Below are 11,187 nucleotides of genomic sequence, written 5' to 3'. Positions count from 1 at the left end.
ATTATTATTATTATTGCTTCTATTATTATTGTTGTTGTTTATAATTATTGTTTATAATTGTTGTTTATAATTTGTACAATTAACCTCCCTGTGGTTCGACCCCGGTCTTGCCGGGTTATTTATTACTTCGACACTCCTGCACTTGGGAGAAGACATCAATCTTTTAGTCGTGCCAAGTTTTTGGCGTCGTTGCCGGGGAGGTAAGTTCTTGTATAAATTATAATATTTATTTTATTTTCTCTTTTCACTTTTCTTGTATATAACTTTGTTTCTTTTCTTTTCTTTCTTTTTATTTTGTTTTCTTCCTCCTTCTTTTGCTTTCTTCTTTTTTTTTTTATTTTATTCCTACACGTGCATGAGAGTGTGGTCACGTACATCAAGTGGTAGACTTTGTAGGGTATCCTCATCATTTTCAGAAAATATGGCTGAAGAAGATAATCAATCACTTCATAATAAAAATAATGAGAATAACCGTGCTAGAACACTTAGAGACCACATGAATCCCACAAGAAAAAGTGCACCATCATGCATAGTTTTTCCTCTTGATGCATCTCATTTTAATTTTAAACCAAGTATTATTCAACTTTTACCTTCTTTTCATGGTTTAGAATTGGAAAATCCATACTTGCATTTAAGGGAATTTGAGGAGGTTTGCAACACATATAATAACTTAAATTGTAGCATGAACACCATCAAATTAAAGCTTTTCCCTTTTTCATTAAAAGATAAAGCTAAAATATGGCTACAAAATTTAAGACCAGGATCCATTCGTGCTTGGGATGAAATGCAACAACATTTTTTAAAGAAGTTTTTCCCATTTCATAGAACAAACTCTTTCAAGAGACAAATCACCACTTTCACTCAAAAACCAGGAGAAACATTTTACAAATGTTGGGATAGGTATCGAGACTTGCTTAGTACTTGCCCTCATCATGGTTTTGCAATATGGAGATTGGTTTCACATTTCTATGAAGGGTTAACACCTAAAGATAGGCAAATGGTTGAATTGATGTGCAATGGAACTTTTGAAGATAAAGACCCTGATGAAGCAATGGAGTACTTAGACTTGTTAGCTGAAAATGCTCAAAATTGGGACACCGTGGGTACATATGAGGCACCGAGTAAAACTCAACCTCATACATCTAGTGGAGGTATGTACAACCTTAGGGAAGATCATGACCTTCAAGCCAAGTTTGCATCTTTAGCTAGAAAAGTCGAGGCACTAGAATTAAAAAAGAGTGGTCAATTAAAATCTGTTGAAAACATTGTGTGTCAAATCTGTGAAACAAATGAACACTCAACCAACGATTATCCAACCTTGCCTTCTTTTAAAGAATGTCTCCATGAACAAGCCCATGCTTTAAACAGTTTTTAAAGGGCCAACCACAACCCATACTCACAAACATACAACCCTGGTTGGAGGAATCACCCAAATTTCAGTTGGAAGAGTGAGAACAACAATGCACAAACTTCACAACCACCGTTTCAAGCACACCACAATTTCCAAAATTCTCATGGATATGCACCTCCTTATGCTCCACCTCCTAGAAGAAATCTTGAGGAAACATTGCATGTATTCATTGAAAAGCAAGAGACAATTAATACTCAACTTGTTCAAAACATGACAGATTTTAAAGATACTCTTGCTAAATTAACATCTGCTCTTAGTTTCCAAGAGAAAGGTAAGTTTCCATCTCAAACACAACAAAATCCCAAAGGGCAATACAATGCAAATGCAAGTAGTTCTGGAAGCCAACACATGGATCAAGTCAAATCATTCACTACTCTGCGCAGCGGTAAGGTTATTGAAAAACCCTCTCTTAAACCTTATGAGAAAGATGATGAGTCAATCTCTGAGGGTAAGGAAGGGGTTGAATCTGAAAATTGCAAAGAAACGACTGATTCACCGCCAGCATTTCCATTTCCTCAAGCCATGACCAAACAAAGGAAAGTCAATCACAATTCTGAAATTTATGAAATTTTCAAACAGGTAAGGATCAATATACCTTTGCCGGATGCAATTAAACAGGTTCCTTCCTATGCTAAATTTTTGAAAGATCTATGCACTGTGAAGAGGAAACTGAATGTGAAAAAGAAAGCCTTTCTAGCCGAACAAGTAAGTGCTATTCTTCAAAACAATAATGCTTTGAAATATAAAGACCCTGGTTGTCCTACAATTTCTTGCTTTATTGGAGAGCATAAAATTGAAAGAGCCTTACTTGATCTTGGAGCTAGTGTGAATTTACTTCCATATTCAGTTTTTCAGAGTCTTAATCTAGGTGAGTTAAAACCAACTTCTATATCTCTTTTACTTGCCGATAGATCTGTAAAAGTGCCTAGAGGAATAATTAAAGATGTGTTAGTACAAGTCGATAAATTCATTTATCCTGTGGATTTTATTGTCTTGGACACAGAACCTTTTGAAGCATGTAATTCATTTCCTGTTATTTTAGGACGTCCGTTTCTTGCAACCTCTAACGCATTGATTAATTGTAGGAATGGACTGATGAAGCTATCATTTGGAAACATGACATTGGAGATGAATATTTTCAACATTTACAAGCAACCTGGAGATGATAATGATTTACAAGAAGTAGATCATATTGATGAATTAGTTTATGATCAACTTGAATCTACTTTAAGTAAAAATGAGTTGGATGAATCTGAAGATTTGCTAATGATTTATTCTGAGGAAGAAATCATGGATGAAACAAGCACCGAAAATATTGATGCGAATCTTTTGTCAATAGTGACAACAGATTCGACATCTAACATCACACCAATCGATGATTACTTTCCTAACGAATCCTTACTTTCTCTTAGTCCAATACCTTGGTATGATAAAAATATCAATTTTCTTGCTTTAGGAGATTTGCCAGCTTATTGGAATACTCAAGACAAAGAAACATTTTTTAACGAAGTGAAGAATTTTTATTGTGATGACCCTAAGTTATTCAAATATTGTCCTGATCAAATATTTCAAAGATTCATTCCCGACAATGAGGTAAGTAGTGTCATTAAACTTTGTCATTTTGAAGCATGTGGAAGTTATTTCTCATCAAAAAAGACAGCTGCAAAAATCTTTCAAAATGGATTTTATTGGCCCACCATGTTCAAGGACACGCATGCATTCTGCAAAACTTGTGAAAATTGTCAAAAGATTGATACTGGTCAAAAAGTTTTGTTTTATGATTCTCAACTTTATGCAGTCCCTAGAGAGCTAAGACCAAGATGGACCAATCCTTATGGGGCCTGTGATATTGAGAATTCAATGAATGACAATGATTTTAAGGAAAATGGACATCGTTTGAAAGCTCACTTTGATAATTTTCCTAATGAAAATGAATCAACTGGTTTGAATGATCTTGTAGATAAAGGTTGATTATTTTGTTTTTCTCACATTTTCTTTTTTTTTGTTTCTTTTTGAGTGATTTTTGCAAGTTTCTTTCACCCCGGTCAAATGACGGACAACGGTACTCCGTGACTTAAGTCGGTTCTTTTAGTTTCCCATAATTATTGATATCTGCGTATATATCTGTGCAATTCTTTGAATCTCTCTTTCAATTCTCATTTGAAAATGGACACTAATCTTGAAAAATTGAAAAAGTATTTTCCCGCTCTGCCTTAGAATGCGATTACAAAAATTTACCGTGCTAGATGTGCACGATTGAGATTGTTAATGAATCATGGAATTCCTGAAGATATTCGTTGGTTGATTGAAGCAAAGGTCCGATTATCAGGTGAGTCCTCTAATTTCTTTATTTCACACATGCTTGGAACAGGTAAAAGCACTTTTGCAAAGAAGCGTCGTGCAAAACGACTAGAAGTCTGTCATCGATGTGCTAGATGGACTTGTAATACACAATGTCGTTCTTTAGGAATGGTATCTATAAATCGTGAAGATAAAATACAATTCATTAAGGATGGCCTGAGTAAGGAGTCTTTAGATAATCTTCTATTGACTTTTGAGACGCATCCTAGTGGAGATGTGCATCGTGCAATTCATGATTTATGGCCACTATTTCATAAAGAACATGATCGACTTAGTCTTGGGAATCTGACTAAAAAAGACCCTGTTTGCCAGTTTTTAAGAAAACTGGATGGGAAGCCTATCCCCGACCCATAGAGGGCGTTTAAGCCGTTCTTGGACGTAAAACCAAGGGAAGATGTGAGCCACAATCACAACTACCTGTACATACACATGCTTGGTTTTATTATTGTGTTTTGTTGTTTCTTATATTTGTTTCAGTGTGTTTCAGGTTTGTCAATGTTCGTTATTTCAGGTGATATCTTATATACTCTATCTTGCTACCTTAGAACATTGAGGACAATGTCTCGTTTTGGTTGGGGGGGGAGGGTAGTAGTTGATAAAAAAAAAATTGTGTTTCATTTCATAAAGCATGTGCATAATTGTTGTTACTAGGATGGCAGAGTAAAGGAGCTCTTTTGTTAAAGTGACTCTTGACACGCATCTTAGTAACCATTCTTAACAAGGTCTATTATAATACTTCTTAAAATATTCAGATTTACAAACTCTCGCATTGTTATCACTTAATTTTGCTCATGTACTTATTTAACATATATTCTTAAACCTTAATTTACACACACACACTTTAACATATGATTGTGGGTTGCATATTGGAAGAGATCTTTCATATTTCCTCTTGGGCTCAACTGCACATTCACCATAAACCCATAAGTTTGTTAAATGTTAATGGTTATTATGATAAGTTTTTGTCTTTTCTTGATCATGCTGTGGAACAAGAATTTCTAACATCTTCTGCACGAAAAATCATAATCTCTGCTGCTACTGCTGAACAATTAATTGACCAATTACAATCTTTCATCCCTGTGATTGATCCTTCCATGAGTTGCATAAATTGGTCATCTAAGGAAAGCCGTAAAAAGCTTAGATTGGATTTGAGCCTTCATTTATGAATATTTGTGTCTTTTGGTTTTATTATTGTGTTTTGTTGTTTCTTATATTTGTTTCAGTGTGTTTCAGGTTTGTCAATGTTCATTATTTCAGGTGATATCTTCTATACTCTATCTTTCTACCTTAGAACATTAAGGACAAGGTCTCGTTTTGGTTGGGGGGAGAGGGTAGCAGTTGATAAAAAAAAAAATTGTTTTCCATTTCATAAAGCATGTGCATAATTGTTGTTACTAGGATGATAGAGTTGTTGTTACTAGGATGGCAGAGTAAAGGAGCTCTTTTGTTAAAGTGACTCTTGAGACGCATCTTAGTAACCATTCTTAATAAGGTCTATCATAATACTTATTGAAATATTCAGGTTTACAAACTCTCACATTGTTATCACTTAATTCTGCTCATATACTTATTTAACATGTATTCTTAAACCTTAATTTACACACACACACTTTAACATATGATTGTGGGTTGCATATTGGATTATTATATTATTTATGTTCTTTTGTTAAGGTCACAACTAAGGGAAAGGGATTGTATATAATTAAAAAAAAAGAGAGAAAAAAGAAAAAAAGAATGATAATAAAAATATAGATAAATTTGGTTTCGTAGCCTCCCTAACCTAAGCAATTAAGCCCGAAGGGGTGTTTTAACACCTAATACCCTAAAGTCAACTGACTTGGGAGCTATTGGCCCAACGCTTGTTACATGTGTTGAGGAGAAAAGCTTAAGGGAATCAAACATTGCACTATCTACATATCAGTATCTGCGACCCGAGTTACTAAGCTCGTAGGGGTGTCTTAACACCTAATGCCCTAAGACCAACTGGTCTGGGAGTCATTAGCTGAAAGCTCGTTACATGGGTTAAAGATGCATGGTGTTTTAAAATTATATGTATATATATTTAAAAAAAAAAAGAAAAAAAAAAGAGAGAAAAAAATAATAATCCCAACCCAAGGAAGTTAACCTTAAATATTAGAACAAAAGTTTTGTTTTCTTCCAAGAAAAGCACCATAATTATGTGTGGATACATTGAGCATAAAAGAAAGGTTTATGAATATCTTGTTAAGAGGTATTGAGCAAATATGTAAATTTAATGAGAGTTTGTTTATCTAGATAAATTAATAGAAGTTCAATGATGAATACTTTGCTTTGTGGAATTTGCAAATTGTTTTTCTGTTTTAACATTTTGATTACTAGGGACTAGTAATAAGCTGGTTAAGAGGTGTGATTAGTACTTAAAAATGTATTTTTATCATGGTTTTATATCATCATTTTGCACTTAAAGTATCAATAACTCCTTAACTAAAGCATGTTTTATAATAATATATCTAATAATATAAGATACCTTTAATTTATGGTAAATGTTCATTTTAAATGCAGGCCTATCAAATAAATGAAAGGATTGATTGATGACTTTAAGAACTTAAATTGCAAGGGCAAAGAGATGACCAAACTTATAAAAGAGATGTCGATGCAATCCAAACTGAAACACTATTTGGTAATTGGATCATATCTAGAGCTATAGATCTCAGATTTAGGTTTACTTTATATGGATGGAAAGGCAAGACATAGGCCTACAACTTTCATATGGAGCCCAAGATCTAAAAAGGCCATTTTCAAGTCCTAATTATTGCAACAACAAAGCAGTCTGAAGCTGTCCTCCAGCCCAAGCACTATTCAGTATGTTGGCAATATCTGGAGTTCTAGAAGTCCAAATAGGCTGAATTGTTTACACAAGAAATCTGAGACAATTACCTACAACGTTCATGTTTTCAAGTGGCTCCAATTTTAAAGTTATCAATGACGTTTTGGGCAGACAAGAGAAGATAAGGATTGTCACCAAATCAAGAGTTGGCTACCCACTCATCAATTAGTCATCAAATCAATAATTCCCAATTTTGGCCTATAAAAGGAGGCATTTGCCATGCATTTAGGCATCTTGGTTTCCAAATCAAGATCATGCTCTTGCTTTCTCCTTTTGTATTTTTTGTAATGTTTATGCTTTGCTTTTATTAATATCAAGTTTATGCCTTTCATTTCCTTTCATTTACTTAGCTAACTTTTATCTTATTTATGTTCTTATTTTGTTTATTTATTTTTCTTTCTTTCATTATGTCTAGCTAAGTTTATTATGTCAAGGTGAAAAGGTTACACTAATGGTGTAAGAATAAGTATAGTGTAAACTCAATATGGACTTTAATGTTTGATACTAACATGTTTTGTATTTGTTATCTTGTTCACTCTTTAATACTTTGCTTGTTAAATGACTAATCTTGATTTATGTTGTATAACACTTGGTACAACAAATGCTTGGCACTTGCATAGCCCATACTGTATGGTAGAACCGACAGTTGAGCTATGAAAGGAACTTGATTTGTTGTTAACATAAGTTATAATCATGAATGCTTGACGAGATTTACAAGTATTAGCATTAATTGAATAAGATAACTAATGTAATCATGTTAACAATCTATAATTTGATTGGAACCTCCTTTGTGTGTGGTTTCCAATTGAATAATAAAAGTTTATACTATACTTGTTTGACATACCATTAGTGGAACCTCTAACCTTGATATTTGTTATTATCATTATTTAATCCTTACATTAATATTCCATCTCCAAGTTCTCATCATCATCTTCTTCTTCTCTTTCTTTATTATTATTATTATTGTTGTTGTTGTTGTTGTTGTTGTTGTTGTTGTTGTTGTTGTTATTGTTGTTATTATTGCTATTATTAATATTTATAATTTGTACAATTAACCTCCCTGTGGTTCGACCCCAGTCTTGCCAGGTTATTTATTACTTCGACACTCATGCACTTGGGAGAAGACATCAATCTTTTAGTCGTGTCAAGGTGAGTCCTCTAACTCCTTCATTTAACACATGCCTGGAATAGGTAAAAGCACTTTTGCAAAGAAACGTCGTGCAAAACGACTGAAAGTCTGTCATTGATGTGCTAGATGGACTTGTAATGCACAATGTCCTTCTTTAGGAATGGTATCTATAAACCGTGAAGATAAAATACAATTCATTAAGGATGGCCTGAGTAAGGAGTCTTTAGATAATCTTCTATTGACTCTTGAGACGCATCCTAGTGGAGATGTGCATCGTGCAATTCATGATTTATGGCCACTATTTCATAAAGAACATGATCGACTTAGTCTTGGGAATCTAACTAAAAAAGACCTTGTTTACTAGTTTTTAAGAAAACTAGATGGGAAGCCTATCCCTGGCCCATAGAGGGCATTTAAGCCGTTCTTGGATGTAAAACTAAGGGAAGATGTGAGCCACAATCACAACTACCTGTACATACACATGCTTTTTCAAAAGTAAGTAAATAAATAAATAAATAAAAAGAGAGACAGTGTGAGACTCCAGCTGGCCTACATATAGGTGGTATGATTGCCTTTCTAATTTCTCATCTATAAAATCCTCTCTTCCTTTCTTTCATTTTTACTCAACCCATACATTCATCAAATACAAAAGTGTGTAGAAATGGCAAGTTCCTCAGGTCATCAGATAAGAAATATTTGTGTTTTCGGTGGATCTAGTTCTGGAAAAGAAAATGAGTTTTTAGAATCAGCAAATCATCTTGGTCACGTGCTAGCTGAGAGAAAGATTCATTTAGTGTATGGGGGAGGCAGTCTTGGGTTAATGGGAGGTGTGTCAATAGCTGCATTTTTAGGAGTTAGTCAAGTTTTTTCGGTCATCCCCGAAGCTTTAGCACAAGGGGACATCATTGGAAAAACAATTGGAGAGGAACTTCAGGTCTCCACAATGTCAGCTCGAATGAATGCAATGTTTAACCATGCTGATGCCTTTATTGCTTTACTAAGTAGTCTAGGCACATTGGAAGAGATCTTCATATTTTCTCTTGGGCCCAACTGTACATTCACCATAATCCCATAAGTTTGTTAAATGTTAATGGTTATTATGATAAGTTGTTGTCTTTTCTTGATCATGTTGTGGAACAGGAATTTCTAACATCTTCTGCACGACAAATCATAATCTCTACTGCTACTGCTAAACAATTGATTGACCAACTACAATCTTTCATTTCTGTAATTGATCCTTTCATAAGTCGCATAAATTGGTCAACTAAGGAAAGTCGTATAAAGCTTAGATTGGATTTGAGCCTTCATTTGTGAATGTTTGTGTCTTTTGGTTTTATTATTGTGTTTTATTGTTACTTATATTTGTTTCAGTGTGTTTCAGGTTTGTTAGTGTTCATTATTTCAGGTGATATCTTCTATACTCTATCTTTCTACCTTTAAACATTGAGGACAATGTCTCGTTTTAGTTGGGGGGGAGGGTAGTAGCTAAAAAAACAACAACTACGTTTTCTATTTCATAAAGCATGTGCAAAATTGTTGTTACTATGATGGCAGAGTAAGGAGAACTTTTATGACTCTTGAGACGCATCTTAGTAATCATTCGTAACAAGGTCTATTATAATACTTCTTGAAATATTCAGATTTACAAACTCTCGCATTGTTATCACTTAATTCTGCTCATATACTTATTTAACATGTATTCTTAAACCTTAATTTACACACACACACTTTAACATATGATTGTCGGTTGCATATTGGATTATTACATTATTTATGTTCTTTTGTTAAAGGTAACAACTAAAGAAAAGGGATAGTATATAATTTAAAAAAAAAGCAAAAAAAAAGCAAAAAAAAAAGCAAAAAAAAAATAATGATAATAAATATGTAGATAAGTTTGGTTTCGTAGCCTCCCTAACCTAAGCAATTAAGCCCAAAGGGGAGTTTTAATACCTAATACCCTAAAGTCAACTAATTTGGGAGCTATTAGCCCAACGCTTGTTACATGGGTTGAGGAGAAAAGCTTAAAGAAATCAAACATTGCATTATCTACATATCAGTATCTATGACCTGAGTTACTAAGCTCGTAGGGGTGTCTCAACACCTAATGCCATAAGACCAACTGATCTAGGAGTCATTACCCGAAAACTCGTTATATAGGTTAAAGATGCATGGTCTTTTAAATTATATGTATATATATTAAAAAGAAAAGAAGAAGAAAAAAAGAAAAAAGAAGAAGACAAAAATAATAATCCCAACCCAAGGAAGTTAACCTTAAACATTAGAACCAAATTTTTTTTTCTTCCAAGAAAAGCCCCACAATTATGTGTTGATACATTGAGCACAAAAGAAAGGTTTATAAATATCTTGTTAAGAGGTATTGAGCAGGTATATAAATTTAACGAGAGTTTGTTTATCTGGATAGATTAATGGAAGTTAAATGATGAATACATTGCCTTGTCGAATTTGTAAATTGTTTTTCTATTTTAACGCTTTGATTACTAGGGACTAGTAATAAGCTAGTTGGGGGGGTGTGATTAGTACTTAAAAGTGCATTTTTTTCAAGGTTTTATATCATCATTTTGCACTTGAAGTATCAATAACTCCTTAACTAAAGCATGTTTTATAATAATATATCAAATAATATATGTTCATTTTAAATGTTCATTTTAAATGCATGCCTATCACATAAATGAAAGGATTGATTGATGAATTTAAGAACTGAAATTGGAAGGACAAAGAGATGGCCAAACTTAGAAAAGAGATGTCGGTGCAATCCAAACTGGAACACTATTCGGTAATTGGGTCATATCTGGAGCTGTAGATCTCAAATTTAGGTATACTTTATATGGATGAAAAGGCAAGACATAGGCCTACAACTTTCATATGGAGCCTAAGATCTAAAAAAGCCATTTTCAAGTCCAAATTATTGCAACAACAAAGAAGCCCGAATCTGTCCTCCAGCCCGAGCATTGTTCAGTATTTTGGCCATATCTAGAGTTCTAGAAGTCGAAATGAGCTGAATTTTTTAAAAAAGAAAGCTGAGAAGTTTGTGCATAAACTAAAGTTTGTGCATAAAAATTCAAGATTATAACATTACCTAAATGATTTCTAAAATTTCTTTACAATAATAAATCATTCATGAAGAAAATGAGAAGATAAACATTAAGATTCATTCATATCCTAAAGAACTCACCTCAATCACCATTATCCTTGATTTGGATCCAAGAAAGAGTTTAGCCAACCATGATTATATATAAGAACACTTCAATAAACATGAAAGAACTTGAATCCAACTGAAATAATAAGTTTTATAAACTAAAGAACCGAAATCTATAAAGAAGAACACAATACAATTTCAGAAAAAATTCGGACACAAATCTGAGTCTAACTATGGACAGCAATTTGACCCCCTTAGAAGCT

This window comes from Populus euphratica, unplaced genomic scaffold (genome assembly GCF_000495115.2).
Source record: "Populus euphratica unplaced genomic scaffold, PopEup_1.0 scaffold487.1, whole genome shotgun sequence".
Lineage (NCBI taxonomy): Eukaryota > Viridiplantae > Streptophyta > Magnoliopsida > Malpighiales > Salicaceae > Populus > Populus euphratica.
The sequence above is the reverse complement of the archived record's forward strand: the minus strand, read 5'-3'. Positions refer to the sequence as shown.